We start from the raw sequence: 18,592 nt of genomic DNA on the forward strand, positions 1-18,592 counted from the left end.
TGCCAATTAAAAAACAATGCATGAATTGTAAACATTCAGATAATTGACACTCACGTTCCAAGAACACTTTCCCATCCCCAACTTTCCATCTTGCAGACTACAGCTGTGCTGTGGTCTGAAGACACTGCATCATTCAGACAGCTCAAGGGTGGATCCTCACGCCTGGAACCCTTAATACTTGTTGAAAACACCATTCTCAGAAATCCCATCCAGACTGGCCAAGGCTGCTTCATATGGAGGATTCAGAGCAGTTCTAACACTCAAGGGAAAGTAGAATCTCATCACCACCATTACTATAATCTCTGAACTGTGTTTCTTCCCATTCATTTTCAGTCATTCAGGTTGTCAGTCTGGCTCCACTCCCCCACGCACTGATGTTGTTACCTATCCCGGGAATGCAATGCTGCAGGAACAGAAGCAACCTCAGAGCATACCAAGAGCCCAATAATTCAGCCCTGGGCGACTTACATTCTCCATTCTGGATATTTGAGGATAGACAGGTTTCGGCTGTTGCACTAATTGCCATTGCCCTACTGTAATCCATAATGCAGTAAACCCAGTCACTGTGTGTGGTTTGTAACTCAACTTGTGTGAACCTAGTCAATGAGCTGGGTTTTTTCCTTGCAGCAAAAGCAGCAGGAAACCCATCCAATGCATTTGGAAAATCATTCAGATACATTTTGCTGGAGGGGAATTAAAAGGAAATTGAGGCCAGATCAACACCTGGTGACTTCATGGGAGGTGTGGTTTTTTTTGGCAACAATATGGAAGCATTGCCTTCTTCCAGAATATTTTTGGACTTCCCAATCCAACCTAAGGCCTTAGGGGTCCCTGAAGTCCCAGGATTGACCCCACTTAGCTTCTGAGCCCAGTCAAAGACACTGCCAAGACCTATGGAGAGACACCTTCTTAACAAGTTCACCAAACCTGCAGAAAACAGGAGCTTCTGAAAGTGTAATCCCAAGCAGTTGCACATCTGTCTATGAAGAACAGTCACATTTCTTCATGCCCTGAATTACCCCTGTCAAAAACCAGTTGCTATTTGTTCTATTATGCTCCTCTATGGTTTGTTGTATTCCATTAAGCCAAGTTTGGGGTTTTACATCTCTGGTTTACCACTTAGAATGGAGTGGAGTAAAATGTTAAACAATAAACAATGACATCTAGAGGAAGGTGTCCTGCTGTTTGAGGGGCTGGGAATCATTTTAAGAAGCTCAGCTATGATGGTTACGAAGTCTCTAGTCACCTCCAACAAGCTGATCTTTCTAAGCACTGAAGTTGCCTACTGCCTCCTAGATTGGAAGATGTAATGAAATGACAAGTGTAACAGGGATGTTGATCCACAAATTAATACACCTTTTCCCATTGGCCACTGAAGCTCCCCAGAAATTGCCTAAGGAACCTCTTCATTCTTCATCTTGAAAAAAAGGACACCATTCAGTAAAGATCAACTGGGATTACAGCTTCTAATGAGGCAAGCAGAGGTACAGGAGTGTTGAGAAAGGGTTTGTTGTTTAGTTGCTGCATTATTCAGCTTCAGTGAAAGCACAATCGGGTTAAAATGCCAGATCAGTTCAGTTTAGGTTTTATCTGCTACAGGCTACGCCAGTGTTGCCCACTGGAGAATTCCAGTGGCTGGCTGGGGGATTCTGGGAGTTGAAGTCCACTCATCTTAAAGTGGCCAAGTTTGGACAACACTGGGCTACTCTATGATTCCCCTGTTATGTACCAGATTTTCAGCCATAGGTCATGTTCAAGCCGCCCTGAATTAAAACTTTGGTAGCAGCTGAGGTGCTATTTTTTGTAAAAAAAAATTTTTTTTAAAATTCAAGCTCATTTTGAGTTGACATTTGTGTAGTTTCAGCTGCAAAGAAAAACATTGGCCAAGTACAGTCATATAAAGGGAGGATGGGAGGGAGTTGCTGGAATGTCTAGCTGGTCTTCCTAGAAATTTTTCCTACACATCTTGAAGTGATTGCCTTTCCTCCCCTTTTGCACTGCCACCAGTTTCCAAGCCATACCACCATGACAGAAATAAATTAGCCTGAGGTTCAGGTCACATGGAGGGAAGGAAACCTTCCGTCCAGAATCAGTAGACAAGATGGGAAGTCAACAGACAGCTGAAGCACAAGGAATTCTGCCCTTATGGCTGGATACAAAGAGAGATGTAATCTGTTGGTGTAATCTTGCATAGCAAAAACTGTTTGCAGACTTTCTCACTACAGAGGAGAGGAGGCTGCGTGAGACTCCGGTGGCTGTGTACATCTTTGTACCAAAAGAAAATCAAAGCTCTCCATGAAGATAAGTAGCATGTCAAGGAAAAGGCTAGACTAGAGATGTATTCCCTGATAATTTGATTTTGTAAGTGGAGGGATTAGGATGTTGGGGATGGGACTTCCCACTTTTTGATCTGAAGTTTAGGTTGACCTCCAGATGGAAAACAACCTAGGGGGAAATGGGTGGCATATAAATTTAATAAATAAATAAATAAATAAATAGTTGGCCACTTCACCTGCACCATGAAAATTCAGGGGCCCATCTCATTTTGTACTCCATAAACGGCATGGAGAATTTTGGAAGACAAATTTTGCTCAGCCTTATTTGGTGAAAATGCAAATGCCAAGCCAAACTGAAGCCCATATTCTCCATGTCATTCTCTTTCTGTCCTTGAGATGCAAATTCTTTCAGGCTAGGAAATAGGCCCCCATCAACCTTAGTAACAAAGATTATGGATGGAGTTCTGGTGAGGTTGTGGACAAGTCTGCTGAAACAATGCTCAGAGAATGAACTTGGCCCAGGTAGTCAAATTCAAAATATTCTCGTATCTTAATATGATATAAACACCCATAATTCTTAAATTGGTACCATCCTCAATATTTTTCATGCTTTGATTTCTTTTTCATATCCCAAATGTAAAATATTGAGATATTGGTTAGATTTGCACATTGCACTGAGCTACCATGCATTTTCTTTTCTTTGTTTCAGCTTACCATGATGTGTGAATCACAGTTTCAAAGCAATTTGCCATGAAACCCAAGAGCAAATTTGGGAGATTTTCTGGGGCTTCCTGTAATTCTTCCTTGAGCTGAAACCAAGATGGTGCATCACCCAATTATCTATCCAACAATCCTTATTCTGGATATGAAAAGATTATGACTGCCACACACTTTTTCACAGGATGAAATAATGTAGTACCAAATTTGACCTGACTTTCCACCACCACCCCTGGCAAATTTCACATGCCTCTGAAAAATTAACCAGATCCTTCTTCCTCTCAATAAAGTCATGAAATTAACAGACAATATGATCCTTGTCCCATTGGACAACTCAAGGCTCTCCTATTCCAGCATTTTCTCAAGGTGGCCAACTCTGAAAGCAGAAGGTGGAGACATTCCCTTCCTGTTGTTCTGCTGCAACTGTATTTGGAGGCTTCCCCCAACCTCAAGATAACAATGAGTCTTCAAGACTAAGACCCTTGATAGACACGTTCTCCATGAATTTATCCAATCCCTTTTTAAAGCCATCTGGTTTACTGGCCATCACTATTAACTTCTTATGATAACAAACTCCACAGATTAATATGGAAGATTATAGGAAACCAATCCTTGGTGAACTCTCCAAAACACACTTGCCATGTAAGATTTCTGTGATGAGGACAATACAAAACTGCTTATCTTCCAGGGGTGTCTGAGGGGAGAGAGGTCAAAACAGTAAAGATCGTGGCTGCAACCACATGTAAAGAAGGGGTGGGGCTTCTATCACACGGTTGCAGCTACCATCTTAATTATTTTTACCCCCCCCCCCCAGAATGACCTTACCATCTTCTATCTCTATTTTTGAAACTAAATGATGCAGAACATTTTTACGTACAGTAGCAAAGCAGTGGATTAATTTGGGCCTGCCAGTTATCACATTTTATTTTTCTATCACTGTACATTTCCATTCAGAGAATTAGCCTTAGCTTTCTATAGGACAGGAATGGGCATTTGTAGGCCTCAAGACAACCCTTGTTCCCTTTCTGTGTCTCTTGGAGCAATCTTTTTGCTGAAATTCGGTAATATAATGTCCTGCTGCTTTACGATGGGTGTCCGAAATGACAGTGTATGTCTTCAAATAGGTTTAATATCTTTTGTTTAAAAGAAGAATCCCCCAAACTTCCCCATAATCTCTCTTGGAAATCCTACCTCCACTCACTTTGCATTATCACTTCTCTCCACGCAGACCGTGGGCACTTAAAAAACATAAGTTGGTCTGCAGCCCATCCCTGCCTTCAGCACACGACACATTTAATAATATTTCCTAACCAGTCCTTGCCCCTGGCACGTACAATTTCACATTTAACACAGAGGAGGCAATCTAGGAAGAAGGGGAGGAAAATCGAAATCAGATAAACAGGGGAGAATATTTATAGTGTATAAATAAGTTACACATTCCTCAATCCTCATTTCCTTTGTATTGCCCATTGCATGAAACAAGCAGAGTAACTCGGTTTGCAATTCTCTACACACTTACTTAGAGCACCAGGGAGCATCTACACAGGATTTTGCTGTCTAGATTCTGAATAACTATGCTCCCTCCTTAGTGATTATTGAGACAAGCAAATGAAAACAAGGGTAATTTGAGGATTATATATTAGATCCGGTATTAACACATCCTGATTCTGCTAGTTATTTATTGATTTATTGCATTTATTTATCATATTTATATAGCCGCCCATCTCACATAAAGTTATTGCTGGTCACTTTAATGTTTGACTTGGCCCAACTGTTGAAACACATTATATTTGGGCTTTTTTAAAAATAGTGATTCTACTTTCCCTAATGATTTAATCCATTTTTATTTTCACTGTTCCAAAGATAAGGAATTAATCCTGGGAGATGGCCATTAGTCCAAAATGATAATGAGATTTGGTTTAACCACCTTAAATTGGTCTCCAGAAGGAGATTGATAGGGGGGATATATATACTCAGCCAGATGTGGTACCCAGCACTATTGATTTCATTATACTGCCTCTGAATTTAATTAATAAAATTAGCTTCTTTAAAATTAATGCCAAGCTAATACCCAAATTAAAACCCAACCTAATACCTCTCCATGTGACATCAGCGTCTACTATCCCATAAATTGCCCAAGCTCCAGTTGAGAATTCTAGGACTGAATTTAAATGCCAGCCTTGATTTCCCGGAGAAGGTTTGGATGCCAACATTAACCAAGCCGAAATATACAGGCAGAGGCATCCATGGGAGAGCTAAAAATATCAAGAAGATGGCTTGACTGTGCAATCAAAACCCTGTTCCTTTTTCCAAGTGCATTGCACATGTGACCCATGCAGAAAAGGGGCAGGGCTTTGACCGAAGATTGACAGCTGTCACCTTGACACCCCAGGGCTCAGGGTCTATAAAGATAATAACTGCCATTCTCTGTGGGGATCCTTATTTGAAATGAGAAATGTTTATAAGGCCTTGCTGTGATGGCCTTGGAACAAAAGAACCAAGAAGAATGTGGAGATGTGGTCACATAATCCAGAGGTTGAAGCAAGCATGAGAAAGAAGCTCAGATTAATCCTATCTTAATTTTATTAGTATAAGAGAGGAACAGAGAGGAACTTGGGCAGGGTTTCGGAGTTCTGTTATTATACACAACAATAATAAAGCAGCATTCCTGGGTTCTGTCTTTTGACCAGGCCTATCCTGAAGGGCTAAATGCTGAAAAAGCAAAGGCCCAAACAGTTGAAACTACCCCAATTACCCCAATTGCTCAAGGAAGACATTTTCCTGCATTCTGACATTTCATAGCTTTGAAAAATCACTTCTGGGAGGGATAGAACAATACCACCAAAGGAATGTGTTTGGCATGCTTGTGTTTTATTAGGCAGGGGGTCAGTTGATCCCATCTCACTTGTATTAAATCCAGAATATAAAGGAAATGAAGGCCAGGGGATTCTATTTCTTACAGAATCACTTCTCCTTGGAAATAAGACTTGCATGCTCCCTCTCAACGTTCCTGAGGTGGAGTAAGATAGAACTCTTACATCTTAAGAAAAGTGACTAGTTTGGGGACTAGTTAACTGTCACCATTTGCCAGGTTTGCATCAGGAGAAGATGGAAAATAGAACTTTTAACATCGTATCAGTGAAATAGGACGCTAGGTGGCCTCAGCTATGGGCTGGTGATGAGACAAATTCTGTGTCATAAGGACATGTCCTTAAAGATTGGCTAGCAAGGCACTTTTAAGCTAGTTAAGGGGACATGTGGATGAGTCCCAAATGATAGTGATGCATCCATCGTATCTCTAAGAAAGTTTAAGGTGACAACTTCAAGCCCTTGCTTCAAATAAAGATTCCTAAGAAATGATTGAGGTGGTTTTCAATAAGAGGCTTGCAAGCTGCGTGCATTGCTAAAAGGTTAATGGCATCTAGGGATCATTCAGTTTCCATCTTCTGCTGTTTGGGGAAAATAAGAGCTGTCACTGACCAGCCATAGGGGTCTGATAGATGCCACAATGACATCAAAATTACGTAGTGTCCATCCTGACATCGTCATGCAAATGATATCATGAAGCACACCTCATCATCTGCACCACTGTGGAAACCTAAGAGACCTGGTTCATAAGATATCATTCTGCATCTTGCTAGCTGCAGAGATAGTGACTTACAACCCTGCCACTACAAATATTTTGATGCTAAAGCAGGATTTCTGAACCTCAGCAACTTTAAGAGGTGTGAATTTCAACTCCCAGAATTCCCTAGCCATTCTGGGAATTGAAGTCCACACCTCTTAAAGTTACTGAAGTTGAGAAACACCGTGCTAAAGTGATCTACCCCCTGTTATAGGGCATCCATGCCTCCTCAATCCTTTTGGAGAGCGTTCTGTCATGTTATTTATTCATTCATTCATTCATTCATTCATTCATTCATTCATTCATTCATTCAATTTATATGGCCACCCATCTCAAGTACATGACTCTGGGTGGCTCACAACATTAAGAACAAATAAAAATATATACAATGCAAAAAGAAAACAAGAAATAAAATACACAGCTGCTGGAGAATCATAAAAAGTCCTCAAGATAGCCAAGAACGAAAGGCATCAAACTGAAGCAATCACACTGTGGACACTTAATATCTGATCTTGCTTGGCTTTGAGAGAGCTGAAATGGAGCTAAGGCAACAACTATTGGATTCAGATCAACAGAAATATCTAAGTACACGCCTCTTCCTTACTTATTTTGGTGGCGGCCTGCCTGGGAGACCTTTCACTCCCGCCAATTATTTCGTTACGATCTTGTGCTTGTCTCACTGGAGAGCCTGTTTTTGGCCAGATTTTATGCCCTCCCCTCCAAGGGAGATACAAAAACACTCCAGTGCAAAAGCATTTGTGTCCATTTCTGATGAAGGACATTGAGACGGTTATACATGTATGACTACATTGCCCCTTCTGTGAGGCCTGATGCATAGCTTCAAGAATGCTCCATTCACCCAACTCCCTTGCTAGGCCAGATAAGGAGAACACACTCTTCTTACCAGTTTGTTTTCAGAAATCTCAAGGGCTGCCAGTTTTCTTCCGTAACTGTTACTGTTCGAGATTATGACAGGTTTATTTCTACTTCTCCTCTCTCTTTCTCATTTTTAGGATTATTTTGTTTAGCTTAACTCTTCAAGAATGTTATTTTCTCTGCACTTCCTTTCAATTGTCTTCCTGATTACATGTAATGTGTAACTGGTGGCTGGTCTTTGACCACAAATAAAGTTTATACTTCGACTTATAACCTGTCTCTTTCAGACTATTTAATTTCACAAGAAAGAGTCTTTCACGCTCACCCTAAACATCACTGCGGCCTCTTTGAAATTCACAACTTAAAATCCAGATTAAAACTACTTGGGTGCTATACAATGAACATTTAATAGGGAAAAAGAATGACTAACTCTAAATATCTGCTTGGGAGGACGATATGCAATAAGAAAGGAACAGCAGTTCGACTCGAGTCTTCCAAACATCTGCATTCACATCAGGCACAACTCAGATTAAGTTTCTCAGCAACTTTCCAGAAGTTTACTGGATCAATCAAGGTTAAAGAAGGAGTTTTAAGTGTAGAGTGCCGGGAGGGAATCAATAGATCCTTTTCTTAACAATTTTTCTCCTCCAACTGAAATAAATTTTCCACCCTGCCAATGTCTCCCTCCCTCCCTCCCTCTCTCTCTCTCTCTCTCTCTCTCTCTCTCTTTCTTTCTTTCTTTCTCTCATCTGCAGTTGTTTAAAGAAAGTCGGAGAAAGATTTTTCCTCTCACATGTCCTTTCTTTCACTTTACAGTATCATAACCTGCATCGTAAGCAGCTGCCTAGAAAACAAAGCCCTCTCTGATCAAGTAAGAAACGGAAGCCGGGAAGCCTTCTGCCCTCAAAATGGTTAATAAAATATAATACGAACGATAATCCCATTTAAAACTTGCAGCCTCCAGTTAAGGAGGATTAATACTGACCTGGGCGATCCTCATTCCATTTCAGTCCACTTCCCGTATTTGTAGCTGATCAGGAAAAATCTACATCGGGATCTAGAAACAGTTATATAGAGCTTCCAACTTCTTCCTGGCGCTGCAGAATAGAAAACAACTGATTCAGATATTCTTTCCAACTTCGCAAAGTAAATCCAGTGCCCCAAAGCAAGTTCAAACATCGTCTTGACAGACAGCAGGGGCCAGGCAGGGACCTGAACTCTGCATCTCGAGCTCCCTCAATGAATAGTGCTTCCCTTCCCAGTAGTGGCTGCTGGGGAAAACCTCACATCTCTCCTGCTTCTTCGAGAGCTGGGAGTGCAGATGAATCCCCAGATCGAGGAGAGAGGCTCCGCCAGCAGTGCCAAACCAGGCCCCCATAGGTCAGTGAAAGCAGGTTGTAACCTGCAGATCAGTTCATCAAAAGGGATGTTTGGGGATGGCTATATACTGTAGATAGTCATATAATATATTCCCCCTTCCCTGGTCTCCCCACATGGCCAAGTTTGCTCTTTGCTTTGCAACATTTTTCCCAGGAGGACATAAATGTGAGAATTGCTGAGCTCCAAGGAATGGCTTGCATATGCTTTAACAATAACTGTCAAATATGAAGAATTTTCTGTCAAATATAAATAATGAATAGGCCATTCCAGACTGGGGAGGGGAAGCGGGGAAGGGGGGGCAAGAAAAAACACTGAAGCAGGCCAACCCATTGAGAACCTCTGTTTTTATTTTCTCAATAAACATTATCGCAAGAGTTGAAGGAATGAGGTGTGCTTGGCCTCGTTTTATGCCAAAAGACGAGGCGAGACAAGACTCCAGGGGACCTTTCTCAGTGAAGGTAAGCTCCAAAACAAAGTTCATGGCAATTAGTGGCATGAATTATTTCAGTGAATTTTTAAAAGTTAATATCCCTTCTTTGGTTGGAACAATCCATGGCTCTCTGAATGTTGTTCTAACACTCTCTGTCCTTCAGTCCTGACTTTGTTGGATTGCCTGACCAGTACTGGAGTCAATTCCAGGTTGTCCGATCCTACAAACCTTGATTAAAGTTAAGATAATGTTGCCAGTTAAAAATCCACTAAGAGGCGCAAAGCATATAAAAATAAATCCATCATGAATCTTGCATTGAGATGGTGGTCATAGCAAGCTGGAAGGCAAACTGATAAATTTAAAGCTGCAGACTAGGTTCATACTGTAAATCGTAATGTTAGTTTGGTCTTGGCTGAGTGTGTAAGTGTGAATCCAACCATAGTTTAAACTATGAACTAAACATTGGCTTCATGCAACCAATGTTATTTGGAAGAAATGAAAGGGTATCCACCACTGTTAACAGCTGCATAAGAAACAAAACCAGGAAACCTGTATTTTTCCCTGTTAACTATTCAAAACACTACATCTCTATATTGGGAAAAAATCACCAATTACATTCCGGTGGCTGATAAAGATGCAAGATTCATACCACCAGATTCTTAACAGCCTCCTAAACTGAGACACACCATAAAACAAATGCCAGAATTAATGCAAGTCATATGAAATTTCAAAGATCTACTGTTTTGTAGATCTGTATGGCCCCAAACCATGTAAAGTTGCCCTGGATGTAAAAATCAGTGTCATGGAGAAAACAAACTTCAAGTGAGACTGTAACAGGTGAAACATCCTACAGTCTACTTGAGTGCTTCTAGAGGTTCAAATGGGGCACTCACCTTCTAAAGTTGCAATGTTTGTGAATATCTTAGTCTGCCTAGGACTAATCATGTGCAAGAGCGCATTTGCAGCCACTAAGAAATATAAGGCTGATGCAAAGATATCCCATATGATCAGTTTCTACCACAAGGCACACTGTTTACAAATAGTGTATAAACATCTCAGGAACAGAGGCAGCTATTTCAACTGGTCCAGCATTTCTGGACAAGATTTTTCCCATTACTGTCATCTAATTAGGTCCTACGTAGACCATCTTCTGATGCCTCCTCTTTCATGCAAGGAGATGAACTTGAGAACAGTGACAACAAGAGTCTAACGAGATTTTATTATGAACGTTACTGGGGGCAAACGTGGGTGCTCTGTTCCTATTGGACTTTGCAATGCCACACAGGAGGTCCATCCAGCATTGTTCTCTTCACAAATATCCACCAATAAATGCTTTTGTAAAGAAGGTACTCACACCAAGGAGATAGGAATGAAATTTAGTTATCACAGAATGAAGGCAGAGTAATTTGTATTTTTTAAAATGTACTATTGTACTATGTAGGTGAAGATGCATGCAAAGTATTCACCTTCTGGAAAAACAAGTGATTATCATATTTTCAATGGGTTATTTTGAAGTTGTAGAAAAATCCACATGGTCAAAATACTGCTCTATTCAATAAGAAAGACCTACTCTTGAAAATTCTAGGTTGCCTTCCTTTTCTACCTCTGTACAGGAATGACCAGGTTTCATAGCACCTCAACAACCCAACATATAGTGCTAGATTGCTGAGAAAGACCTTGTCCTTTCTGTCTTTGTGGGATTGAAAACTAGATTGCCAAGAGGCAGGTAGATTTCAGTCCAAGCCTATGGGCCTCCTTTGGATTTGTGGACCTTGAGAAGAAGTCCAACATTTAGATAAACTCATTAGTCACTTGCTACCATTTACTGGGAAGCCTACAGACAATTATCAGTTCAATAAGCTTGGGAATATACAATCTTCACTTTACTTCAGAGTTTAAGGCAATAAACTGTGTCTTATCCTTCACCCACTACAACAATGGTAGTGTCCTTGGGTCAGCTTGAGAAGGAGCCTCTAGAAAGGAAGATCTGAAAACCCAGGTAATTAATAACAGGGGTAGCCTGAACCTTTCTTCAGAGGCAAGATGTTCTGTATTGACCTGATATGATTTAGAAGAAAAGCATGTATGGTGTGTGTTGTGTGTTGCAAATGCTAGAAAGAAACAAAAATTATGGGAGGTTGAAGGAGTCGTTACAGTTGACTATGAATAACTAATAATCAACAACATCTCAAATAAGTCCAAAAATAAGGAGATAAACAAGACAATATGGAAAGTTTTTTTAGTCAATGTTTGCTAATATAGAACCACCTTGGATATTTTGATAGATTGAATTAAGAATTAGAATTGACACCAGTGGCTTCTACAAGATATCCTGAAAGCAAAATAGCTCACTTAATCTTGACAAACCATATGTATTATACCACATTTAATCCCATTTCAAAGTTAAATTGTTTATCTCATTTTATCACCCTGCCCTACCTGATTCTCATATATCTGGCCCATCACCCTCTTTGGTACATTTTCTTTAAAGAATGGAGGCAATTGGCATTGTTGGGACTGTCAATTAAAAGCCCTCTTGAAGTCAAAGGAATTACTAGAGCAGGAAATTAAAGATGCAGAAGGAAACATTCAATATAGCCTTTCCTTTCTGTAGTAATTCCTCACTTCCTGCTTCACCTCACAAGGTTGTTGTGAATATAAAAATGAGGATGGCTACCTATATACTGTACCACCTTGTAAGAGAGAGGGCAGAATATAAAAATAAGAAGTAAATAAATTAACACAATCACAGGTTTTTTAAAAAACAACAACAGGGGGCACTTCTATTGAGATTTTGATGACAGGCAGACTTCTTTAAATTCGCCCTTTTTTTTTTCAAATCCAGCTGATTATGCCATGAAAAATGCTTGGTTGAGGAGAACCTTATTATACAGGCCAAGTTGAAACCTCTCTTCCCACCCACCACCCATCACCCATCACCCACCACCCACCATTCTTTTGTTGTCCATAAATTTCTTTCTGTTTCCAAAAACCTGGATTTTCTATGAGGAACATTTTATATAAACAGAATAAAATATCGTGGGGTGCTAACTTGCACAAAACATCCAACATCCAATGGTTTATGAACCATTGCATATATATTTTAAAAAAAACCAAACTTTAGAAAGCTCACATAAGTACAAATGTGCTCACAAAGACTTCTTCTCTCCCCCTCTTTCTCACTCACACACTCCCCCCATTACGTGCTCAGACTTCCCAACACTTAGGGGCCCCAAAGTATTCACTATTATCAGTTGAGTCACGTCTAAAGCTCAGCGAAAGGTCATTTCAGGTCATTTCGGAGATGAAAGAGAGGGGCTAAAGTATGTGAAAGAGACGGAGGAGGAGGAGGAAGAGGGACTGGTGTGGGAGAACCGGGCGGGTGACGGCAAGGGACAAGGAGGGAAAAGATGAAGGTAAAAACAGGAAGATGAAGAGGTGTCGTCGGCCCAGGAATAAGCTTCGTGTTATTCATTCCAAGGTCCAGCTCAGCCAGGGAACCCACCCTTCTCCAGAAACCAACAGCTGAACTTGAATCTGTTTCCATTCCAGGGAGTCAGCTATCGCTGTCCAAGGTCACAGATTTCATCCATTCCCATCACCCAGATTTCCCCCCCCCCTTGTCTTTTAAGTTGTCTAATAAAAGACAGACACTTTCATAGGTTAGGGAGAGGAGGAAAGACTATCCATTGTTTCCTATATAAACCTCTCTGCCTTTTGTTTGCGCCAAGAAAAAGACAGAGAAAGAGAGTGGCCTGTCCTCCATTTGTTTTATCATGTTCTCCATCGACAATTGATTTTGCATTCAGGGGAGGGAAATAAGAAGCATAAATGACATTGCCACAACTAATGCTCTCCCTCCCATTTTTTTTCTCCTCCAGGCAGATGAAGCCTCTAGCCAAGCTCATCCGTCATTCTTGAATCTATTCCAAACCTCCCCCAACTCCCCCTGCTTTTCTCAGCTCTTGCAAATCATTTTCTCATTGGCCCAACAATTGGCTTTCTTTCTTCCCTTCTCTTGTTTTCAGGGTTGGGGTGGGGTTTGCAGATAGGCCACCATAATCTGTGCATCTTGGGGCTGGAGCAGAAGACTCATTTCATACATTCTCCAGGCCTTCACCCCACCCCTTCCCTTAAGTCCACAACGTGGACCTCAAGACACTCTTTGGCTGACAATTATCAGGCAAAGGAATATCAGCAGCTGCCAGCAAATTGGATGCCATCTTCCTGCATCAGAGTGACTAGCTATTGCCCTTCTGGTTCTCCACTCATCTTAGCTACTAATGAAGATTCAACATGGAAATTAACCTTTCATCAAGACTAGGACTAAAATGCCCCAGCCAAGGTATTTCCCTGCCTAGAGCACAACAGTGCACTCTACCCACTGAAATCAAAGGGTATCATACCCTAAAGTTGTGTTCACAAGCTTCTCCAACTAGAGTATTCATGTACCTGCACTCCCAATCACAAATGGTCCAGGCAATTGGGGAGAAGCCATCTCCCAAGTCCTTCCAACAGCCACAGAGGCTAAGAAGTTACAATGTCCCATAGTTCTTTTCTACCAGGTGGAAAAAAATGGGAAAGTATTGGCTTGATTGACCACTGACCCCAAAGTTGTGGGGAAAGGATCTAACCACCTCTACTGTTTTCTCTCCCTTTTTCTCCTTTCATGTGCCTGTGGAAGTTGAAAAAGATGAATTACTAGAGAAATTCAGTTGTCATGAGTCCACTCTAGGGACAAGAAGCAACCCATAATTGGGTCAGCTGAAGTAGCTGTGTTCACATGACATGCCAAGCTTGGTGGGTTTTAACCATAATTAGTGTGGGAGACGTAGCTTGGTCTGTTTGGTCTGTCTATGATTCAATGCACTATGGGGACGCAGAAAAAATGAATTCCTCTGCTGACTTTTACAAACCTGGTCATGCCCCATTTAGAATAAGGAAATAAATACAAATGCCACCCAAATCATGAGAAATCCAAGGCTGTAAAACTATTTCTGATTTTTATCCTAGGCACAAGATGGGGGGTGGGTGTATGGGGAAAGTTTGGCATCCTCCTTCAAGCACTTTAAAATGTACATGAAGTATTAATAGAGGTATATGTTTCATTGTTTAATCTCATAGGATAGAAGTAAAAAGGGGGTGAAAAAGATGGTCTTTCGCCTGCCTCCAGGAGGCCATAACACCTGCTCAGATGTACGGATCTAGCTGAGGGATTTTTGGAATCCCAGGCATAAATGAACTTGAAATTAAAATCCCCCTGAGGCCTGAGTTTGGGAATAGAAGACTTGATCCAGCCTTACCAACAAATGCACTGAGTCCTAAGAACCTTCTCTCCCTCACCATCACTCCCAATTTAGGGTCATCTGGATATTTGGTGCTTCATCTCTTGGTGGGAAACAATGCTGCTTGAGAAACAGCTGTCCTCCTTCCCACTTGGGAGATCATTATCCTTGTGTGCGGTCTCTGGCCAGCAAAGTCTTCTGCCTCCTGTCCTTCCAACCAAGTTGCCCTCTCTAGATGACCCTGCCGGAGATAACTCAGACTTCGCATGCCCCTTCCAACGCGTCCCTTAAGACGTTGCGTGGGCCGCTCCGCTTTCCTTTGTTAGCAGTAGAAAGGTCAATCATTTTTGTGCAGAGCAGTGATGGTTGGCTCAAGCTTGCTCGCCTTTCAAATCTCCAGCCAGCCTAATCTTCCAGACTGGGCTTCTCCGAGCCAATCCGCTTTCAGGGGGCATGGTCAGCTGTTTCAACCCCCAATGGGAGCACTTGGGAAAAGGGGGTAGCCAGAATAATGAACAACACCCCCCCCCCGGCAAAAAAAGAAAAGAAAAATGCTGATGGAGCAGATGCTACGGCATCACTTTGCTAAGCATAAGGGAGAGCGAGGCGTCAGTTTAGGCATACCAAAATCACAAGGACGCACAACTGGCACCGTTCAGACACACAGAGCATTGCTGAGCACGTAGGATTGTGAAAAGATGCTTCCTTTTTACATAGGGACTGATTCAAGCTGCTTCGCCGGGTAACTTTAGATCAGTGTTTCTCAACCTTGGCAACTTTACGATGTGTGGACTTCAACTCCCAGAATTCCCCAGCCAGCCATGAATTCTGGGAATTGCAGTCCACACATCGTAAAGTTGCCAAGGTTGAGAAACACTGGTTTAGATGAACCAAATTCAGCAGCAGAAATTCATGGTGCCTGGAAAGAGCTGCCTAAAAGGGGCTTTTTGAATCAGTCTTGAAGGAACGTCAACGGGCAGGATGAGATCCAAGGGTGCTGCTCCGCGAATCAAGCGCCCCATCTTAATTCTCACAACAGCCCTGTGAGGTGGGCTAAGCTGTGGGCTGAACTAAGCATGATCACCGGGGTGGGCCACCTTTTCTCTGTTTAGGGATGCGTTCCTCCAGGAGTCATCTGTCAGGGGTGCTTAGAGGGTGAATCGAAGCAAGGACTGAATAGAATCAAAACTGAACGTGGATGGAAACATGTATTTTTTTCTCTGGTATTCCCCCCCCCCTTTTTTTTTAAATTCTCCTTCGACTTTCTCTTTCTTCCTATGAGGAAAAGGAAAGGTCTTTCCAGGTGTCTGAATTTATGTCTTGCATAAATTAATCTGAAGGCCACGTGGAATTGAAGCGACGGCCTGCAACTCCAATAAAAATACAGAGGACTATATTTTTGAAGCTTTGCTCTTTTCCAGGAGGCAAGACAAATTCAAGTCCAACCTTTTCACACACTATTCTGAAAGAAGGCAGGCTTAGATATCCTCCTGGTGGATCCCTGACAAAATAACACTCTATTCTCTATTTTACTTATTTTAAGGGTTGTCATTTCCTGCCACCCACTGGCTTACTTTCACAATTCCATGGGGCTGCAAATTCTCCACTTGCTATATATAACTACCTTGATTGCTCAGCTACACAAAAGTGGGCCAAGATTGGTTTTGGTTCAGTTTTCTGTTGTCTGGAATGATGCAAAGAGAGGGCAACAATGACGTACATGATGCTTTGGGGACACGCACTCAAGCATCTCTTTCAGAAAGGTCTGATGTGGCCAGCAGTCATGGAATTCGGATATGCATCGCCACCAAATGTTACAGGGCAACTCCTTTTGTCTGCAAATGATGCACACTGTGCAAAGCTGAGGAAAGTAAGATTTGGAAGAAAAATTCTATAATTGCCAGGGAAAATGCAGGCGCTACTGATTAAAAAGATCCGAATAGGGAAATGAGGAAAGTGCAGAGGGGGGGCAGAGGGAGAAAGGCTTTTGAGAGGAGCAGTTCTTGCAGACGCAGAATAGGGCTTGGAATCGCAAAAGGAAAATGGCCTTTGCAAATGACCCCTTGGCGCCCTTGGCTCTAGGACAGAAAAATCCTAGATGCTCTTCAACGGAAACAGGAGATCTGCAACTGTTTTCAGAGATCAGGAAAATAATGTTGGTTTTCCCCATGGAGAAGAGATGTGAAATAGAGTGATGCTTTGGAATGCCCATAAGAATTCCACAAGCTGGTGTCATTTGCAATCTCCAAGAGAAGTCAGTACCGTTGCAAGTATTTATGAAAGACAAATCTGTTGGTGCTTCACTGCTGACACTTTGTCTGCCCTTCTCACAATGCATTTCATTGTAATGTATTTGTTCGACTGTGAGCTGCCCAGAGTCATTGAGAGTCAGGCAGCACACAGGTTTAGATGATGATGGTCATGGTGGTTGGTTCCACAGTCAGGCAGATGTTCAGACTGGATTTGGCATTTTTATCTACCCATCGAGTCCTTCCCAAGGACCTGGGATAGGCAGATGTTGTTGTCTGATGGTGTTAAGGTATCGTCACAGGATATTATTATTTTTTATTATTATTATTATTATTATTATTTTGGATGGCTGTACCTCAGAAATGCCCCATGTTTCTCCTGCTGGCCTGTCCATCTTGGAAAGGTCTCAACAGAAATATATACCTTGCTGTGTGCAATGGAGCCAAGCAGCCAAGAGATTGTGCAGTTTTTTGCACCTGCATAGGACAACATCTGCTTGGACAGATAAATGAACTGAGCATGTAAAACCAAGATCCAGAAAGTGGGACCAGAGCAACAGTATTGCGTGGTCTTACAAGGTCCTTGATGAGAAGAAAGTCAAACATAAGCACCACCTCATCCAGCGACCCTGAAACTGATCGAAATAAATTACCCAATAAAGTAAAGCACTGAAACTTGAAGTTGTTCCTCTTTCCCTACTCTAAAATGTAAGTTTTAAATTTATTTGTATACACGGTATGTATAAAACCCTCTCATGGAAGCACATTCTAGGGCAGGCAAGAGGATTCATATGATTTGAAGACCATTCGCTTGGGATGATCTGCAAATAGCTCTTCCAACTTTCTGGAACGCCCTCCCCCAGCTATTTGAAAGAGGTCAACCATGAACTTCTTCAGGCATCTGCTGATAGCCCCATCTCTGCACCCAAAGCTTGCTTGGGTGAACCATGTGTGGAATGAGCTCCTCCCCATCCCTTAAGGCAGGGTTGTCCAAACTTGGCCACTTTGAGTGGACTTCAGCTCCCAGAATTCCCCAGCCAGCCATGCTGGCTGGGGAATTCTGGGAGTTGAAGTCCACTCATCTTAAAGTGGCCAAGTTTGGACAACACTGCCTTAATATATTGTCTGCTGAATGTTTCCATTTTCAGTGATTTTTACAGGCTTCTCTTTTATGACTTTCTCCCTCTTTGATCCTAACTGAACTCAGCACCACCAAGACACCCTAACCCGGGAAAGCGGTATGGATATAGAGGAAGGAAACAACAGCAACAGCAAAAATGCTCAGTCCATTCAAACTGCCAAAATAGCCTATTTTCTTTTTTTTCTTTTAGGAAAGAAACACCGTATCTGAGCAACTGCTCTAATTTAAAATGTGCTGTCTGCACGCTCACTAGTTTTCAAAGCTTTCTCCCTCTCCCAACCTGTGCTCTGCAAGGTCTCCTCCACCTACAGTTTAATCTGTCAAAACACAATCTAGGGAACTTCCTGCAATATGAATGTACACAAAACTGATTAGCACCTTTGATCTGGGTCTGTGCCACGCATTTCCTACTAAAAAATCCCTCCCTATCGCAGGAAATCACTCTTTTCACTCCACAATGCTGCAGGATGCTCTCGCAAAAGTTGTTACCAGAATCATAAGTATACACACACACACACACACACACACACACACTTTTACTTGGTGAAATGCAAGCCTGGAGGGGCTGTGGAAATATGGGTGAATGTTATGTATGTGTAAGTAGTTCCATCCA

General features: G+C 41.9%; 1 long non-coding RNA gene across 2 annotated transcripts in view; it reads right to left on the minus strand.

Moving 5' to 3' along the window:
- LOC103058777 (uncharacterized) overlaps positions 1–8,768 on the minus strand; it is a 191,636-nt gene extending 182,868 nt beyond the window's left edge. For both annotated transcript variants that reach the window (XR_015795833.1, XR_015795832.1), the window contains exon 1: positions 8,480–8,768. This is a non-coding gene — a long non-coding RNA (uncharacterized LOC103058777). The remainder of the gene's footprint in view (positions 1–8,479) is intronic.
- Between the last annotated feature and the right edge of the window lie 9,824 nt (positions 8,769–18,592).

The sequence above is a fragment of the Python bivittatus genome, unplaced genomic scaffold (assembly GCF_059951505.1).
Source record: "Python bivittatus isolate LINGU-HERP-01145 unplaced genomic scaffold, Pbiv_v1 ctg000320_np1212, whole genome shotgun sequence".
Classification (NCBI taxonomy): domain Eukaryota; kingdom Metazoa; phylum Chordata; class Lepidosauria; order Squamata; family Pythonidae; genus Python; species Python bivittatus.